We start from the raw sequence: 19,813 nt of genomic DNA, 5'->3' as shown, positions 1-19,813 counted from the left end.
TTAAGAAATCGAAAATTTGGAAAATCGAAAATTTCAAAAAAATCGAAAACTTGAAAATATAACGGAAACACTGAAAAAAAAATTGAAAATTGGGAAATTGAAAAATCGAGGAATCGAGAAGCCGAGAAGTTGAAAAATCGACAAATTGAGAAATCGAAATATCCGAAAATTGAAAAATCGAAAAGTAAAAATTTGAAAAATCAAGAAATTGAAAAACTGAAAAATTGAAAAATCGAGAAATCTAAAATTTAAAAATCGAAAAATTAAAAAACTGGAAATCTAAATCTGAGAAGTTGAAAAATTGAAAGATCGAAAACTGGAATCATCAAAAAACCGAAAAATCTAAAATTTAAACATTTGAAAAATTGAAAAATGAAATATTGAAGAAATGAAAAATTGAGAAATCGAAAAATCTGTAGTTTTAAAACTTGAAAAATTGAAACATCGAAAGATTGAAAAAACGAAGAAAAATTGAAGAATCGAAAAATTTTAAAAACGAGAAGTCGAAATATCAAATAATCGACACATTGTAAAAACCAAAATTTAAGAGCTAAAAAGTCGAAAAGTTGAAGAGTCGAAAATTTGAAAAATCCTAAAACTAAAACAACGGTGAATTAAGCAATCGAAAAATTGGAAAATCAAGAAATCGAAAAGTTGACATATCGAAGTAGAAAAATTAAAAATTTTAAAAATCGTATAACGGAAACATTGGAAAACTGAGAAATGGAAAAATTGAAAATAGGGAAATTGAAAAAAATGGAAAATCGAGCAATTAAAAAATCGAGGAACCGAGAAGCCGAGAAGTTGAAACATCGACAAATTGAGAAATCGAAATAACCCAAAATCGAAAAATCGCAAAGTAGAAACTGAAAAATCGAGAAATTGAACATTTGAAAAATTCAAAAACTGGAAATCTAAATCCGACAAGTGGAAAAATTGAAAATTCTAGAAATCGAAACATCAAAAAACCGAAAAATTTAAACATTCGAAGAAGTAAAAAATAGAAATATGTATTAAAAAACTAAAAAAATTGTGAAATTGAAAAAGCTATAGTTTTAAAAATTGAAAAATTGAAACATCGAAAAATTGAAAAAACGAAGAAAAATTGAAGAATCGAAAAATTGAAAAATCGAGAAATCGAATTATCAAATACATAATCGAAAAATTGAAAAATTGAAAAAACTAAAATTTATTATAGTTGAAAAGTCGAAAAGTTAAAGAATCGAAAAATTGAAAAATCCAAAAACTGCATCTTGGTGAATTAGGAAATCGAAAATTTGGAAAATCGAAAATTTCAAAAAATTGAAAACTTGAAAAATCGTATAACGGAAACATTGAAAAAAAATGGAAAATTGGGAAATTGAAAAATCGAGGAATCTAGATATAATTTAAAAATCCAAAAGTTGAAAAATTGAAAAACTGAAAAATCGTGAAACTGAAACATCGAAAAATTGAGAAATCGAAAAATTGAAAAATGGAAAAACTGAAAAATCGAAAAGTCAAGAAATCGAAAAATTGAGAAATAGAAATATCAAAGAAGTGAAAAATCAGCAAATTTAAAAACTTATAGCTTTAAAAATTGAAAAAGGAAAACGTCGAAAAAAATTGAACAATCGAAAAAATGAAAAATCGAGAAAATGAAAAAACGTAAAACTGAACCATCGGAAAATCGAGAAATTGAAAAATTGAAAAATCTAAAATTTAGAAAACGAAAAATTGAAGAATTGGGAAAATGGAAAATCGAAAAATCGAGAAGTCGAGAATTTGAAAAGTCGAAAAAATAAAAAATCCATTAGTCGAAACATTGAAAAATCGAAAATTAGGTACGTCTCTAAACTTGAAAAATCGAAAAATTGAAAAACTGAAAAATCCTATGACAGAAACATTGGAAAATTGAGAAATCGGAAAATTGAAAATCAAGAAATTGAAAAAAATAGAAAATGGGGTACATAATTGAAAAATCGAGGAATCGAGAAGCCGAGAAGTTGAAAAATCGGCAAATTGAGAAATCGAAATAGCCCAAAATTGAAAAATCGAAAAGTTAAAATTTGAAAAATCAAGAAATTGAAAAACTGAAATATTGAAAAATCGAGAAATCTAAAATTTAAAAATCGAAAAATTAAAAAACTGGAAATTTAAATCCGACAAGTTGAAAAATTGAAAGATCGAAAACTGGAATCATCAAAAAACCGAAAAATCTAAAATTTAAACATTTGAAAAATTGAAAAATGAAATATTGAAGAATTGAAAAATTGAAACATCGAAAAATTGAAAAAACGAAGAAAAATTGAAGAATCAAAAAATTAAAAAAAACGAGAAGTCGAAATATCAAATAATCGACACATTGTAAATACCAAAATTTAAAAGCTAAAAAGTCGAAAAGTTGGAGAGTCGAAAATTTTTAAAATCAAGAAATCGAAAAGTTGACATATCGAAGTAGAAAAATCAAAAATTTTAAAAATCGTGTAACAGAAACATTGGAAAACTAAGAAATGGAAAAATTGAAAATAAAGAAATTGAAAAAAATGTAAAATCGAGCAATTGAAAAATCGAGGAACCGAGAAGCCGAGAAGTTTAAAAATCGACAAATTAAGAATTCAAAATAGCCCAAAATCAAAAAATCGAAAAGTGAAAAACTGAAAAATCCAGAAATTAGAAAATTGAAAAATTGTAAATCGAAAAATTGGAGAATCGAAAATTTGAAAAATCGTAAAATTGAAAAATCGAAAAATCAGAAATTACAAAATTCGAAAAATCGAGAAATTGAAAAACGTACAGTTTAAAAAGAAATCGAAATAGCCCAAAATTGAAAAATCGGTAAGTTAAAAATTGAAGAATCGAAAAATAGGAAAATAAAAAATCGAAAAATCTTAAATTTATGTATAGAAAAATTGAAAAACTGAAAACTCTAAATCGAGAAGTGGAAAAACCGATAGACCAAGAAATTGAGACTTCAAAGAACTGAAAAATCTAAAATTCCAAACAGTGAAAAATCGAACTTTTGAACAACTGAAAAATCGGAAAATTCAAAAATTAATAGTTTTTAAAATTGAAACATTAAAAGATCGAAAAATTGAAGAATAGAAAATCTGAAAAATCGAGAAATCGAAAAATCAAAAACATTGAGAAATATACAATTTTAAAACAGAAAAGTCGAAAAGTTGAAGAATCCAAAAATTTTTAAATCGCAAAACTAACACATTGGTAAATTGAAAAATCGAAAAATTGAAATATCGAGAAATCAAAACCGAGAAGTTAAAAAATCGAAAAACTGAGAAACAGAAATAGCCCGAAATCGAAAAATCTAAAAGTTAAAAATCGAAAAATTTAAAAACCGAAAATCTATATCCTAGAAGTTGGAAAATCGAAAGATCGAGAAATCGAAAAATAGAAATGTAGAAGAACATGGGGAAATTGAAAAATCTATAGTTTTAAAAATTGAAAAATTAAAACATGGAAAAATTGAAAAAACGAAGAAAAGTTGAAGAATCGAAAAATTGAATCACCGAGAAATTGCAAAAAAAATTAAAATTTAAAAATTGAAAAGTCGAAAAATTGAAAAATCGTAAAACTGAAACATCGAAAAATTGAAGAATTGAAAACGAAAAATCGAAAAATCGAGAAGTCGAGAAATCGAAAAGTCCAGACACTAAAAAATCTATTATCAAGAAGTTGAAAAATCAAAAATTTAGAAACGTCAAAAAATTTAAAAATCGAAAAATTTTAAAATGGTAAAATTGAAAGGACGTCAAACTGAAACATCGGAAAATTGAGAAATTAAAAAATTGAAAATCTAAAATTTAGAAAACGAAAAACTGAAACAACTAAAAATCAAAAAATCGAGAAGTTGAGAATTTCGAAAAGTCGAAAAAATAAAAAATCGATTACTCCAGAAATTGAAAAATCGTGCAACAGAATCATTGGAAAATTGAGAAATCGAAAAACTGAAAATCAAGTAATTGAGAAATTGAAAAATCGAGAAATCGAAAAGCCGAGAAGTTGCAAAATCAAGAAAGTGAGAAATCAAAAGAGCCCAAAATCGAAACATCACAAAGTAGAAACTGAAAAATCGAGAAATTGAACATTTGAAAAATTAAAAAACTGAAAATCTAAATCCGAGAAGTTGAAAAATTGAAAATTCTAGAAATCGAAACATCAAAAAAACGAAAAATTTAAACATTCGAAGAAGTGGAAAATAGAAATATGTATTGAACAACTAAAAAAATTGTGAAATTGAAAAATCTATAGTTTTAAAAACTGAAAAATTAAAACATCGAAAAATTGAAGAATCGAAAAATTGAAAAATCGAGAAATCGAATTTTCAAATACATAATCGAAAAATTGAAAAATTGAATTAAAATTTATTATAGTTGAAAAATCGAAAAGTTAAAGAATCGAAAAATTGAAAAATCCAAAAACTGCAACTTGATGAATTAAGAAATCGAAAATTTCAAAAAATCGAAAAGTTGAAAAATCGTATAACGGATACATTGAAAAAAAAATGGAAAATTGGGAAATTGAAAAATCTAGAAGCCGAGAAGTTGAAAAATCGACAAATTGAGAAATAGAAATAGCCGAAAATTGAAAAATCGAAAAGTTAAACTGAAAATTCGTTAAATTTGACATCGGAAAATTGGGAAATCGAAAACTTGAAAAATCTAAAATTTTGAAAACGAAAAGGAAGTTGAAAAATCGAAAAATTAAGAAATCGAAATAGCCCTAAATCGAAAAATGGATAAGTTAAAAATCGAGAAATAGAAAATTTAATTTTAATTTTAAACATCTAAAAATTGAAAAACTGAAAAATCTAAACTGAGAAGAATAAAAATCGTTAGACCAAGAAATCGAAATATCAAAGAACTAAAAAGTGAGAAATAGAAATATCGAACAACTGAAAAATCGGGAAATTGAAAAATCAATAATTGTTAAAATTAAAAATTAAAACATCGAAAAATTGAATAATCGAAGAAACATTGAACAATCAAAAAATTAAAAAATCGAGAAATTGCAACAAAAAACTAAACTTCAAAAATTGAAAAGTCGAAAAATTGAAAAATCCCGAAACTGACACATCGTAAATTGGTAAATTGAGAAACTGAAAAATCAAGAAATGAAAAAGTTAGCACCGAAGTAGAAAAATCGAAAATTTTAAAAATCGAGAAGTCGGGATCTCGAAAAGTCTAAAAACTAAAAAATCGATTGTATGAGAAATTGAAAAATCGAAAATTTAGAAATATTAAAAATTGAAAACTTGAAAAATCGAAAATTTCAAAATCTAAAAGTTGAAAAACTGAAAAACTGAAAAATCGTAAAACTGAAACATCGAAAAATTGAGAAATTGAAAAATTGGGAAATAGAAATATCAAAGAACTGAAAAATCGGGAAATTTAAAAACCTAGTTTTAAAAATTGAAAAAGTAAAACGTCGAAAAATTGAAAAATCGAAGAAAAATTGAACGATCCAAAAAATGAAAAATCGAGAAATCGAAACATCAAAAAATCGAAAAATTGGAGAATTGAAAAACTAAGATTTGAAAACTGAAAAGTAGAAAAGTTGAAAAAGTCGAAAAACTAAAAAAAAACTATTAATCGAGAAGTTGAACAATCTGAAATTTAGAAACGTCGAAAACTGAGAAATTGAATAAACGAAAAATTGAAAAAACGTAAAACTGAATCATCGGAAAATCGAGAAATTGAAAAATTGAAAAATCTTAAATTTAGAAAACGAACAATTGAAAAATTGGGAAAATGGAAAATCGAAAAATCGAGAAGTCTAAAAAATAAAAAATCAATTAGTCGAAACATTAAAGAATCGAAAATTTAGAAACGTCTAAAATTGAAAAATCGAAAAATTGAAAAATTGAAAAATCCTATAACAGAAACAGTGGTAAATTGAGAAATCGAAAAATTGAAAATCAAGAAATTGGAAAATCAAGAAATTGAAAAAAAATGGAAAATTGGGATATTGAAAAATCGAGAAATCGAGAAGCCGAGAAGTTGAAAAATCGACAAATTGAGAAATCGAAATAACCCAAAATCGAAAAATCGAAAAGTTAAAATTTGAAAAATCAGGAAATTGAAAAACTGAAAAATCGAGAAATCTAAAATTTAAAAATCGAAAAATTAAAAAACGGGCAATCTAAATCCGAGAATTGAAAGATCGAAAACTGGAATCATTAAAAAACCGAAAAATCTAAAAATTAAACATTCGAAAAATTGAAACTGAAAAATTGGGAAATTGAAAAATCTATAGTTTTAAAAATTGAAATATCGAAAAATTGAAAAACCAAAATTTAAGAGCCAAAAAGTCGAAAATTTGAAGAGTCGAAAATTTGAAAAATCCCAAAACTGAAACATCGGTGAATTAAGAAATCGAAAAACTAGAAAATCAAGAAATCGAAAAGTTGATACATCGAAGTAGAAAAACCAAGAATTTTAAAAATCGAAAAATTGAAAAATCGTATAGCAGAAACGCTGGAAAACTGAAAAATGGAAAAATTTAAAATAAAGAAATTGAAAAAAATGGAAAATACAGAAATTGAAAATTCGAAGAATCGAGAAGCCGAGGAGTTTAAAAATCGACAAATTAAGAATTGAAAATAGCCCAAAATCGATAAATCGAAAAGTGAAAAAAACGAAAAATCTAAAATTCAAACATTGGAAAAATTGAAAAAAATTGAAGAACTAAAAAATTGGGAAATTAAAAAATCTACAGTTTTAAAAGTTGAAAAATTAAACCAGCAAAAAAATGAAAAATCGGAAAACTGAAAAATCGAGAAATCGAGCTCTCTCAAATAATCGAAAAATTGGAAAATTGTAAAAACTGAAATTTAAAAACTGAAAAGTCGAAAAGTTAAAGAATAGAAAAATTGAAAAATCCCAAAGCTGAAACATCGATGTATTAAGAAATCGAAAAATTGGTAAATCAAGAAATCGAAAATTTGACACATCGAAGTAGAAAAATCGAAAATTTAAAAAATCGAAAAATTGAAGAATTGAAAGACTGAAAAATATAAAAGTCGAGAAGTCGAGATATTGAAAAGACTAAAAACTAAAAAGATCGATTAATCCAGAAATTGAAAAATCAAAAATCTAGAAACGTTAAAAATTGAAAGAAATTTAAAAATCCAAAAATTTAGAAACCGAAAAATTAAAGAATGGAAAAACTGAAAAATCGTAAAACTGAAACCTCGGAAAATAGAGAACTCAAAAAATTGAAGAATTGAAAAACTGAAAAATTGAAAATCGAGAAATCGAAAAATTGAAAAATCGATAAATCTAAAATTGAAAAATTGGAAAATTAAAAAACCAAAAAGTCTAAATCCGAAAAGTTGAAGGATCAGAAGATCAAGAAATCGAAACGAAAAATCTAAAATTTAAAGATTCGAAAAATAGAAAAATAGAAATACATATCGAAGAACTGAAAAATCGGAAACTGAAAAACCTATAGTTTTAAAACTGGAAAATCGACACATCGAAGAAAAATTGAAGAATCGAAAAATTGAAATCGAGAAGTTAAAACATCAAAAAATCGAAAAATCTGAAAATTGGAAAAACTAAAAATTAAAACCTCAAAAATCGAAAAGTTGAAAAATCGAAAAATTGAAAAATTCCGTAACTGAAATGTTGGTGAATTGAGAAATCGAAAAATTGAAGAATTAAAAAACTGAAAAACCTAAAATTCAAACATTCAAGTGATAAATAGAAGTATCCGAGAACTGAAAAATCGGGAAAACGGTAAATCAATAGTTTTAAAAATTAAAAAATTAAAACATCCAATAATTGAAAAATCGAAGAAAAATTGAAGAATTGAAAAATTGAAAAATCAGGAAATGGAAAAGTTGACATATTGTAGTAGAAAAATCATTTGAAAAACTGAAAACTCGAAAAATCGAGAAACCAAGAAGTCGAGAAATCGAAAATTTAGAAACTTCAAGAATTGAAAAATCGAAAAGTCACAAAAAAAAAAGAATTGAAAAGCTCAGGAATGAAAAAATCCGAACATTGTAAAATTGAGTCACTGAAATATCGAGAAACGAAACATCGAAAGATAACAAAATTAAGAAATCGAAATAGCCCAAAATTGAAAAATTGGGGGGTTAAAAAGGTAACTGAAAAATCGAGAAATCAAAAAATCTTAAATTTAAAAATCGGAAAATTGAAAAACAGAAAAATCTAAAACTAAGAAGATGAACTACCGAAAGATCGAAAAATTGAAACATTAAAAAACTGAAAAACCTAAAATGGATATACGGAAGAACTAAAAAATCGAAAATTGAAGAACGGAAAAATTGATAAATCCTAAAACCGAAACATCGGTAAACTGAGAGTTGAAGTAGAAAAATCGCAAATATTAAAAATATGAAAACTGAAAAATTAAAACCCTGAAAAATCGAAAAAGAGGAGAATTGAAAAACTAAAAACTCGGAAAATCGAGAAGTGGGGAAATCGAAAAACTAAAAAATTCATTAATTGAGAAACTGATGAATCGAAGAATCGAAAAATTGAAAAATCGTAAAACTGAAACATCGTGAAATTGAGAAATCGAAAAATGAAAAAACCGAGAAATCGATACATTGAAGGATTGAAAAACTGATAAATCCCAACACCTAAACATCGAAAAATTGACCAATTGAAAAACTGACTAAATTAATACTCCTTAAATGAAGAAAATCAAGAAATTGAAGAATAAAAAACTGAAAAATCCCAAAACTGAAATAATCGATAACTTGAGAAATCGAAAGTTGAATAATCAATTTTCAAAAAATTGAGAAATTGCGAAAACTTGAGAAATCGAAAGTTGAATAATCAATTTTCAAAAAATTGAGAAATTGAAAATTTGTTATATATGTGTGTACATGTATGTACATGTGTGTGATTCATAAACCAAAAGTGCAGGACTATCTTAGTTTTTAACATTTATTCGATAAAACTGTAGGACGACATCATCAGTTCTTGATTTTTTTTTCCAAAAATCTAGATGCCCAAGGTGAAAATTCAACACGGATTCATAAACCACAAATGGAGGAGTACGTTAAATTATAAAAGCTAAACGACATTTACTATTGTATTTTGGTTAGCGTTTTACCATCTACATGAGAATCTTAACATACATACACAATTTGACAACAATCGGTCCGGTAGTTATGGTTTTCTAATAAAAATCTGGACAGACGGCAGACAGACGAGAAAACATTATTGTAATTGTACCAAAGTTAGTCCCAGAATAACTTAATGTAACGAAAAATTCTCGCGCAATTTTAGTGTTTGTACATGGTAATAAACCTCGAAAAACTTGGCCTTCATCGATTACGTTTTCTACACGCAGATCCTTCAATTTTTCCTTCCTCCACTTACTCACACCAATAATCACTGCTACGTCAAGACAGAAGTATGTACTTAGTTCCCATACCACCTTTATCATTAAAAACGTTTTATCTTGTAAATGTTAAAGCTCGTTCATAAATTGCAACTACATTCGTCTACAACAACCCAGCGGAAAACTACAAACACTGGAATTGTGATAAATGTTGTAGTATTTCTCATGATGTAACATACACAAGAAGGCGTAGCAACCGTGTATAAATCATACAGATTTCGCAAAGAGATCTGACACTAATTCGCATTTAGAAAGATGGATACATACAACATCGTGCGCTGTTTCTAAATTCTTGATAAGCAACGGCTTGTGAAAGAGAGAAATACCTCAAATAATTCTTATCAACTGACCCCGAGGTCGGAAAATTCAGGCGTGTCGTGGACAGGTGCAGAACGAGTTTACAAAACAATTCTTCCACTCATCTTCCATGACCAAACCGTGTCTAAATTTTTGACCGAGAAGGTCGCAGAAGCACCCATGAAAATGGAATCACAATTTGTTGTTCAATTGACTTCCTTGATAAACACTTCACTTATCAATGAGATAAACAAACACCCATTTTGCTTTACGACCCATCAATGCCACTTCACACGAGCTATCAAATTGCTGGGTCCTACCTATAATTTTGGTCTACATTCCGTGCGATGGTATTGACACGACGGCATTGAAATTTTATAATAATAATTATGAATCCATTTATAGCATCGTTAATTGTTACTTTATGGAAAATAATCTCGAAGGATCACCGGTGATGATGTAACTATGGAAAGTGGAAATGCGGGCGAGACATTTTTTGACCTGATTTTAAATATTTTTAGAGGATCGTGGTATTGTGTTAAGCTTTGGAGCGTGCAGAAGACTTTTTAGACACAATTATTTGTGTACACATGCAAACAATGTGCTGTTTACCCGAGATCTCGATAATTGTCATTGACGGTGAATTATGTTGAGTGAGACGTTATCTTATTTGCGTTTCATTTACTTGTAATCTTCTGCAAATAGGGGGCTTACTTGGCAGATTGGCGTGAAACTAAGTTAGAATTCGGCGGAAAAAGAGCCACTTTTTTGCATATGGACGTACACCTAGTTTTAGTAGAGTGTGTCGAAGATAATAATCTACACATAATATTTATGTCCATGACCAGTATTAAGATAGTCTGAGTTTATACTAAACCTATATTTGGAGAAAACACCTTAAACTATATTTATCTGGATAGAGTTTTCGCAACTTGATGATTGATTATAAGAACGAAATTCCTGTCAAGTATCCAACTTAATATTTGGTTTTCCTATTTGAAAGTGACCGATCCTTTGTTCTTGAAATTACGCTATTCCGTAAATGAAGAAATCAAACAAAACTAATTAACAACAGAATGTGTGTGCACAGTAATAACAGTGCACATAGTTACATAAACCAAAGTCTCTTTTCTTTTCAGGAAAAACTATATTCTCACTCGAAATTTGGCTTAAAAATGGTTCGAAAAAAATTGAATTCTTTGACAATAGTTTACGAAGTTTACAATTTAAAACAGTTTGATTGATAAGGTTGATTTGTCTTAAGTCATAAAAGTTTAACTAGGTATATGTCAACTGAGCATACAGTATTTCGTCCCTGACATTGGCAAATAAAAATCGGGAGAATAATTTGGCAAAATATTTCTAATTCATTCATAATTAGACATTAAAAAAGGCTGGTGATGGTAAAAATTCGTTACATCCTATGAGGAATGGCGTAAACCAACATAGAAGAGTGTTGATCCTGTTAAAAGTATACAGGGTGATTTCGAAATATATACCACAATTGTACCCCCGGTATCACGTACCTTAGTAATGCAGAAATATAGAAAAAACATCATCACATTTCCATCAGCCACACTATAAGGCATTAGCATGTCGACACCCTCTGAATTGAAAAAATCACGATTGTTAAAGATGTTAACCGAACATACGGCGGCAACCAACTGATACATACTCGTATTTTGACAAATCGTCGTCTGAAAACTTGTTTGATCTACAGACCAGAGCGCATTCAGGCCAATGTCGACTCTAAGCGTTCAGAAACGATTTGATCTATAAGCCATGATCCTAGCCGGTTTCGACCATAATTTCTACGGGAAAACAAATTATTCATGTTTGTACATGCATCTTATAATAAAATAAAACAACTGTTTTAAATGTTAACAAGTAACATAGTCTTGAACTTGTGGTTTAAGAATCCGCATTGAATTTTTTGAATCCTCGACAATGAGATTTTTGGGTTTTCGAAATTTTAGTTTATTTATTTTTCAATTTTTGAATTTTACCATTTCTCAATTTTTGAATTTTTCGATTTCTCAGTTTCTCAATTTTTTAATTTCCAGTTTTTGGACATTTCAGTTTTGGGATTTTTTAGTTTTTCTTTCGTTTTTCAGTTTTTCTAAATTTCAGGTTTTAGAATTTTTCAATTTATTTATTATTCAATTTTTCGATTTTACAGTTTCTTAATTTTTCAATTCCACGATTTTCAATTTTACGTTGTTCCAATTTTTGTCCTCTTCAATTTTACGATTTTTAAATATTTCGGTTTTTCAATTTTTTAAATTTGACTTTTATAACAGTTTTTCGATTTTTCATTTCTTCAATTTTTCAATTTCTCAATTGTACCTATGGGTTTTTGATTTTCCAATATTTTAAAGTTTCGATTTTTAGACTTCACTTTTATAAACTGTCAGTTTTTCGATTTTTCATTTCTTCAATTTTTCAACTTTTCAATTGTTTAGGTTTTTGATTTTTCAATTTTTTAATTTCTCAATTTTTGGATATTTAAGTTTTGAAATTTTTTAGTTTTTCCATTCTTCAGTTTATCTTTCACTTTTCAATTTTTCGAAATTTCAGTTTAGGGATTTTTCAGATTATTTATTATTCAATTGTATTTTACAATTTTTCAATTTTTCGGTTTCTCAGTATTTTAATTTTTTAGATTCTGGGTTTTTGGATATTTCAGTATTGAGATTTTTCATTTTTTTCATTCGTCAGTTTTTCATTCATTTTTCAGTTTTTCGATATTTCAGTTTTGGGATTTTTCAATACATATTTGGATTCTTCGACTTTTCAATTTTTGACTTCTGGATTTTTCGTTGTGTCAATTTTTTACTTTTTCGATTTTTCAATTTTTCAATTCTTCAATTTTTATGATTTTTAAGATTTGTGGTTTTCAATTTTTCTATTTTTGAAGGTTTCGATTTTTCATCTTCACGTTTTTGATTTTTCAGTTTCTCAATTTTCCAATGTTTTAATTTTATGTTTTCCCAATTTTTCTCCTCTTCAATTTTACGATTTTTAAATACATATTTCTATTTTTCAATTTTCCAAATTTGGCTTTTTTAAACTGTCAGTTTTTCGGTTTTTCATTTCTTCAATTTTTCAATTGTTTAGGATTTTGATTTTTCAATTTTTCAATTTTTTAAAGTTTTGATTTTTCGACTTTACTTTTTTGACTTTTCGAATTCTCACTTTTTCAATTTTTTTATTTCTCAATTTTTGGATATTTTTTTTTCCATTCTTCAGTTTTTCTTTCGTTTTTCAATTTTTCGAAATTTCAGTTTAGGGATTTTACAATTTTCCAGTTTCTCGATTTTCAGTTTTTCGATTTCTCAATTTTCCGATGTTTCAACTGTACGTTTTCCAATTTTTCTCCTTTACAATTTTGCGATTTTTAAATATTTCGATTTTTCAATTTTTGAGTTTTATAAACTCTTAATTTGTCGACTTTTCAATTAATTGATTCTTTGATTTTTCCATTTTTTGACTTTCAGCTGTTTCAATCTTTCAATCCTTCAATTTTTACGATTTTTCAGGTATTTGGTTTTTCAATTTTTCTATTTTTAAAAGCTTCGATTTTTCAAATTCATTTTTTTGAATTTTCGATTTCTCAATTTCGCATTTTTTTAATTTCTCAGTTTTTGGATTTTTCAGTTTTCCTTTCATTTTTCAGTTTTTCTAAATTTCAGGTTTTGGGATTTTTCAGTTTATTTATTATTCAATTTTTCAATTTTACAGTTTCTTCACTTTTCAATTCCACGATTTTCAATTTTCCGATTTCTCAATTTTTCAATGTTTCAATTTTACGTTTTTCCAATTTTTCTCCTCTTCAATTTTACGATTTGACTTTATAAACTGTCAGTTTTTCGGTTTTTCACTTCTTCAATTTTTCAAATGCTTAGGTTTTTCATTTATCAATTTTGCAATTTTTTAAAGTTTTGATTTTTCGACTTCACTTTTTTGACTCTTTAATTTATCAATTTTTCAATTTTTTAATTTCCAAATTTTTGGATATTTAAGTTTCGAGATTTTTTAGTTTTTCCATTCTTCAGTTTTTCTTTCATTTTTCAATTTTTCGAATTTTAAGTTGAGGGATTTTACAATTTTCCAATTTTTCAGTTTCTCGATTTTCAATTTTTCGATTTCTCAATTTTCCTATGTTTCAATTTTACGTTTTCCAATTTTTCTCCTTTATAATTTTGCGATTTTTAAATATTTCGATTTTTCAATTTTTGAGTTTTATAAACCTTCAATTTGTCGATTTTTCAATTAATTGATGTTTTGATTTTCCCATTTCTTGAGTTTCGGCTGTTTCGATTTCTAAATTTCTCATTTTTTTAATTTCTCAGTTTTTGGATATTTCAATTTTGAGATTTTTCGATTTTCCTTTCATTTTACAGTTTTTCTAAATTTCAGGTTTTGGGATTTTTCAATTTATTTATTATTCAATTTTTCGATTTTACAGTTTCTTCATTTTTCAATTCCACGATTTTCAATTTTCCGATTTCTCAATTTTCTAATGTTTCAATTTTACGATTTTCCAATTTCTCCTCTTCAATTTTACGATTTTTAAATATTTCGATTTTTCAATTTTTCAAATTTGACTTTTATAAACTGCCATTTTTTCGATTTTTCATTCCTTCAATTCTTCAATTTTTCAATTGTTAAGGTTTTAGATTTATCAATTTTTCAATTTTTTAAAGTTTTGGTTTTTTCGACTTCACTTTTTTGGCTTTTTGATTTCTCACTTTTTCAATTTTTTAATTTCTCAATTTTTGGATATTAAAGTCTCGAGATGTTTTAGTTCAGTTGTTCTTTCATTTTTCAATTTTTCGAAATTTCAGTTTAGGGATTTTACAATTTTTCAATTTTTCAGTTTCTTGGTTTTCAGTTTTTCGATTTCTCAATTTCCCAATGTGTCAATTTTACGTTTTCCAATTTTTCTCCTCTTCAATTTTACATTTTTTAAATATTTCGATTTTTCAATTTTTCAAATTAGACTTTTATATACTCTCAGTTTTTCGATTTTTCATTTCTTCAATTCTTCAATTGTTTAGGTTTTTGATTTTCCAATTTTTCAATTTTTTAAAGTTTTGATTTTTCGACTTTACTTTTTTGACTTTTTGATTTCTCATTTTTCGATTTTATAATTACTCAGTTTTTGGATATTTCAGTTTTGAGACTTTTTAGTTTTTCTTTCATTTTTCAATTTTTCGAAATTTCAGTTTAGGGATTCTTCAAATTATTTATTGTTCCATTTTTTGATTTTACAATTTTTCAATTTTTCTTATATTCTCGATTTTCAATTTTGCGATTTCTCAATTTGTCGATTTTTCAATTAATTGATATTTTGATTTTCCCATTTCTTGAGTTTCGGCTGCTTCGATTTTTCAGTTTTTCAATTCTTCAATTTTTCCGACTTTTGAGGTTTTTGGTATTTCAATTTTTCTATTTTAAAGGTTTCGGTTTTTTAACTTCCTTTTTCAATTTCTCAATTTCTCAGTTTACGGACATTTCAATTTTGTGATTTTTCAGCTTTTCTTTCATTTTTCAGTTTTTCGAAATTTCAGTTTTGGGAATTTTCAGTTTATTTATAATTAAATTTTTCGATTTTACAATTTCTTAATTTTTCAATTTTCCGATTTCTCAATTTTACAATGTTTTCAATTTCACGATTTTCCTATTTTTCTCCTCTTTAATTTTACGATTTTTAAATATTTCGATTTTTCAATTTTTCAAATTTAACTTTTATAAACTCTCAGTTTTTCGATTTTTCATTTCTTCAATTCTTCAATTTTTCAATTGTTTAGGTTTTTAATTTTTCAATTTCTCAATTTTTTAAAGTTTCGATTTTTCGACTTTACTTTTTGACTTGATTTTCCAATTTTTGAATTTTTTAATTTCTCAGTTTTTGGATATTTAAGTTTTGAGAATTTTTAGTTTTTACATTCTTCAGTTTTTCTTTCATTTTTCAACTTTTCGAAATTTCAGTTTAGGGATTTTTCAGATTATTTTTATTATTCGATTTTCGGATTTTACAATCTTTCAATTTTTCAAATTCTCGATTTTCAATTTTTCGATTTCTCAGTTTTTCGATGTTTCAATTTTACATTTTCCAATTTTTCTGTTTTTCAATTTAACGATTTTTAAGTATTTCGGATTATTAAATTTTTCAATTTTTCCATTTTTTTAAGGTTTCGATATTTCGACTTCACTTTTTTGATTTTTCGGTTTCACAGTTTTTCAATTTTTTAGATTCTGAATTTTTGGATATTGCCGTTTTGGGATTTTTCTGTTTCTTCATTCGTCAATTTTTCAGTGTTTCGATTTTTTACTCCTAGATTTTTCGATGTGTCGATTATTTACTTTTTCGATTTTTAAATGTTAGATTTTTCACGTGTTTGATATTTGACTTTATAAACTCTCAATTTTTCGATTTTTCATTTAATCGATATTTTGATTGTCCCGTTTCTTGACTTTCGAGTGTTCTTCAATCTTTAATTTTTCGATTTTTCAGGTTTTTGATTTTTCATTTTTTCGATTTTTTTAGGTTTCGATTTTTCGAGTTCACTTTTTGATTTTTCAAGTTCTCAATTTTTCAATTTTTTAGATTCTCAGTTTTTGGATATTTCAGTTTTCGGGTTTTTCAGTTTTTCTTTTATTTTTCAATTTTTCGAGTTTTAAATTTTAGATTTTTCATTTTTTGATATTTTAATTTTTCGAAATTTAAAATTTTAGATTTTTCGATTTCTCAATTTTTCATTTCAGTTCTTCAATATTTCAGTTTTTCAAGTTTTCCAATATTTCAAATATTTGGATTTTTCGACATCCCGGTTTTAGATTTTGTGTTTTCAATTGTCGTTTTTTTCAAATTTTCGACTTTTTAATTTTCCATTTTTAAAATTTTTCTATTTTTCAGTGTTTTGATTTCCCGATTTAGTTTCCGCTTTTCAGGTTTCCTTTTGTTTTTTAGTTTTTCGATATTTCAGTTTTGGGATGAAGTTTTGTAATTTAATATTTCAATTTTTAAAATTTTAGATTTTTCGATGTCTCGATTTTTCATTTCAGTCCGTCAATATTTAAATTTTTCAAGTTTTAGAATTTTTCAAGTGTTTTGATTTCTTAATCTTTCGATTTTTCGACTTCCCAATTTTAGATTTCCTGTTTTTCAATTGTCATTTTTGCAAATTTTCGATTTTTCAATTTTTCAGTTAATCGTTGTTTTGATTTTCCCATTTCTTCACTTTCGAGTGTTTCGATTTTCCTGCTCTTCAATTTTCCAATTTTTTGATTTTCCAGGATTTTGATTTTTCAATTTTTCGGTCTTTGAAGGTTTCGATTTTTTGACTTCACTTTTTTGATTTTTCGATTCTCAATTTTTCGAATTTTTAAAAGTTTTAGATGTTCAGTTTTTCGATTTATCAGTTTTTCAGTTTATAACTTTTTAAATTTTTATTTTGGCCTATTTCGGCTTCTCAGTTTTTCATTTTTTCTTTTTTTATTTTTCCGCTTTTTGAAATTTTCAACTTTTAATTTATTGTTTTGTCGATTTTTCAATGTTTCGATTTTTCTACTTCATGACTTCAATTTCTCGATTTCCCAATATTTCAATTTTCCAATTTTTAACTCTTCGATTTTTCGGTTTTGGCTTATTTCGGTTTCTCAATTGTTCGACTTTTCGGCTCCTCGATTTCTGGATTTTTTGAATTTTCGATTTCCCGGTTTTTCGATTTTTACTTTTCGGATTTTCAGTTTTTCGATTTTCCAGTTTTTCGATGTTTCGATTTTTCAGTTATCCGATTTTTCAATTTTTCGATTTTTTAAATTTGGGAGTTTTAATTTCTCGATTTTTCGTTATTCGGTTTTTAAATTTTAGATTTTTGAATTTTACATTTTTTCGATTTTCTCATGTTTCGATTTTTAGATTTCTCGATTTTTCGAATTTTCGATTATTTTAATTTTTCATTTTATTTTCCTCAGTGTTAATATCATAACAGTGTATCGAAAATAACCACAAAAATTGTCACTAAAAACATTTAAAAATTCATACAAAGTAGAACACAATGTTTCCAAAACATAAAAACAAATACATTTTGCCGAAAAAAATCCATTGAGTTATTAAGTTTTCAACAATATTCTTAACTTAAGACGTTTTGCTAGTATGAAACACAGCTAAAGAATGAATTCTTAGTTAAACAAAAAATAACTGAATGTCAAAATCCTGTGAAACATATGACACAAACTATTTCCCGCGGAAATTATAGTCCAAACCAACTAAATCGCTTCTGAACGTTTAGAGTCGACATTGGCCTGAGCGCGCTCTGGTCTGTAGATCAAACGAGTTCTCAAGCGACGAAATATTTGTGAATATAAATCCGCTCTTCATATAAAAATAGAAAAAGGTTGCCGTACAAATTGTTTTTTTGTGAAAACTTTTATGCATTTGAGGGAAACCTCAAGGCGAATTCATAAACCACAAGTAGGGAAGTATGTGATTTTAAAAAATTTAAATCCTAGTTACATGTGCCACATTTTAATACTATGAGAAGAAAAAACATGTGCAAATTTACTTATCCTGTATAAACATGTTTAAACCTTTTTCCTCTGATATACGTATGTTAAGGCAAGGTGATTAAACGTTTTGTGATAAAAATTCCAAACTTCCATCTTTAAAAATGGAGGGCTATAAATTAGAAAAGTTACTAGGAAAATTTCAGTGGAGAATTACCTATCAAGCTCTTCAGATGACGTCATCAAATTTTTGAAAGGAAAGAACAAAGAAATTTTACCTTAATCGTACACGTTTCCATTCAAATAATAATCGAACCCCAAAACGTAAAAAAAGAGAGTTAAAATTGGTTTATATCAGAGTAAACTCTAGTATTTAGCCTCATATGAGCAACATAACCTCAAACTAGACAAACCGGCAAACGATATCAGTGAACACTCTTCAAAATTATAATTCATTTGACGATGAATGTTCAGTGCCTATAAATCCTCCCTCTAACTTATCAGTTATCACTCACCTTTTCCGCGCCGTTTTCTCGGGAAACACTTTTCTTCTCTCACTATCACAACTTTATCGTCACACTGCACACAACACTCTCCAATCCCCCAACACCAACCCAAATCAATCGAACTAGTTTCTCACACCGTTCTTGAAAAAGTCATATCCACATAATTAAAACCCAAAATTTCCAATAAACAGTCACGGCCAAACCGCAACCTTCCACTATTCCTGACCTGTCAACTATTAAAAACGTCCACCACCACCTGACAAAACAGCGCCTCGTCCTCGACGCTGTTTTCCTCCGCCGGGTCGTGGTGCGGACGCTCGATAACAAGCCAGAAAACGTTCTAATTGCGTACATTCTTAAAATAACGCAAACACAACAGGTTTCTATTTGAAAAGTTTCGTTATTGCTGCAGTGGAGTTTGATGATCTCGCGTAATCACAACCGGTGACTGATGCATGTCTGCGGGGACAGGTTGTTATGCGATCGAAGCCGGCTTCTTGTGGCAGTCTTGGGATTGCTTTCTTGGCTTTGATGCCCGTAAATGTTAGATTAGGTCGGCGATTCGAGGAAGCGGCGGTTCTTGAGGCGGGATCGGGTGCGAGTACATTAAGTAACGGTGGATTAATGGGTTGATTGAAATTGATGTTGTAAGTCAATTACAAAAATTTTGACAACTTAGTTAGATTTTTTTGTGGAGATGCAAGTACAATTACTTTTAAATGAAACAAGCCCACCATTTTAGTAAATTTAACTGTCCTTCTAGGTATTGTCCTAACTAGAGAGCGGATTTCTAGGTTTAATACTTTTTGTGAAAAATGTAAGCACTTCAAAACTTTTTTATATCTGTAACTATGATACAATTTGGAGTCATTTGACACATTTTCTTCGACGAATATGAGTTTTAATGCATATTTTGTTCAAATGCCGGCCTTGTCGGGATGACAAATACTTGTTAGTTAGCCGTATCGTTTCGTATGCATTTTACCTGGACTTGACCATTGAAGTACACTTACTGTGAATAGGTTCCGGTCGTTTGGGTAATAAAATTTTATTATAGGATTGGAAAAATACTCCATTGATTTTATGACTTTAAATCCTTACTTCCGTTGATAATGAAT

The 19,813-nt window shown here is 27.2% G+C and overlaps 1 protein-coding gene across 1 annotated transcript in view; it reads right to left on the bottom strand.

Annotated features, from left to right (window-relative positions):
* The window catches only part of LOC135123375 (cGMP-dependent protein kinase, isozyme 2 forms cD4/T1/T3A/T3B-like), a 368,990-nt gene extending 350,266 nt beyond the window's left edge, over positions 1-18,724 (bottom strand). Inside the window, exon 1 of the mRNA XM_064047976.1 lies at positions 18,705-18,724. The gene's annotated coding sequence lies outside the window, so the exon portion shown is untranslated. The remainder of the gene's footprint in view (positions 1-18,704) is intronic.
* Positions 18,725-19,813: the final 1,089 nt, after the last annotated feature.

Source organism: Zophobas morio, unplaced genomic scaffold (assembly GCF_036711695.1).
Source record: "Zophobas morio isolate AGI-343-1 ecotype UQ-CSIRO unplaced genomic scaffold, CSIRO_AGI_Zmor_V1 ptg000006l, whole genome shotgun sequence".
Taxonomy (NCBI): Eukaryota; Metazoa; Arthropoda; class Insecta; order Coleoptera; family Tenebrionidae; genus Zophobas; species Zophobas morio.
This window is presented reverse-complemented; position numbering and strand designations above follow the sequence as displayed.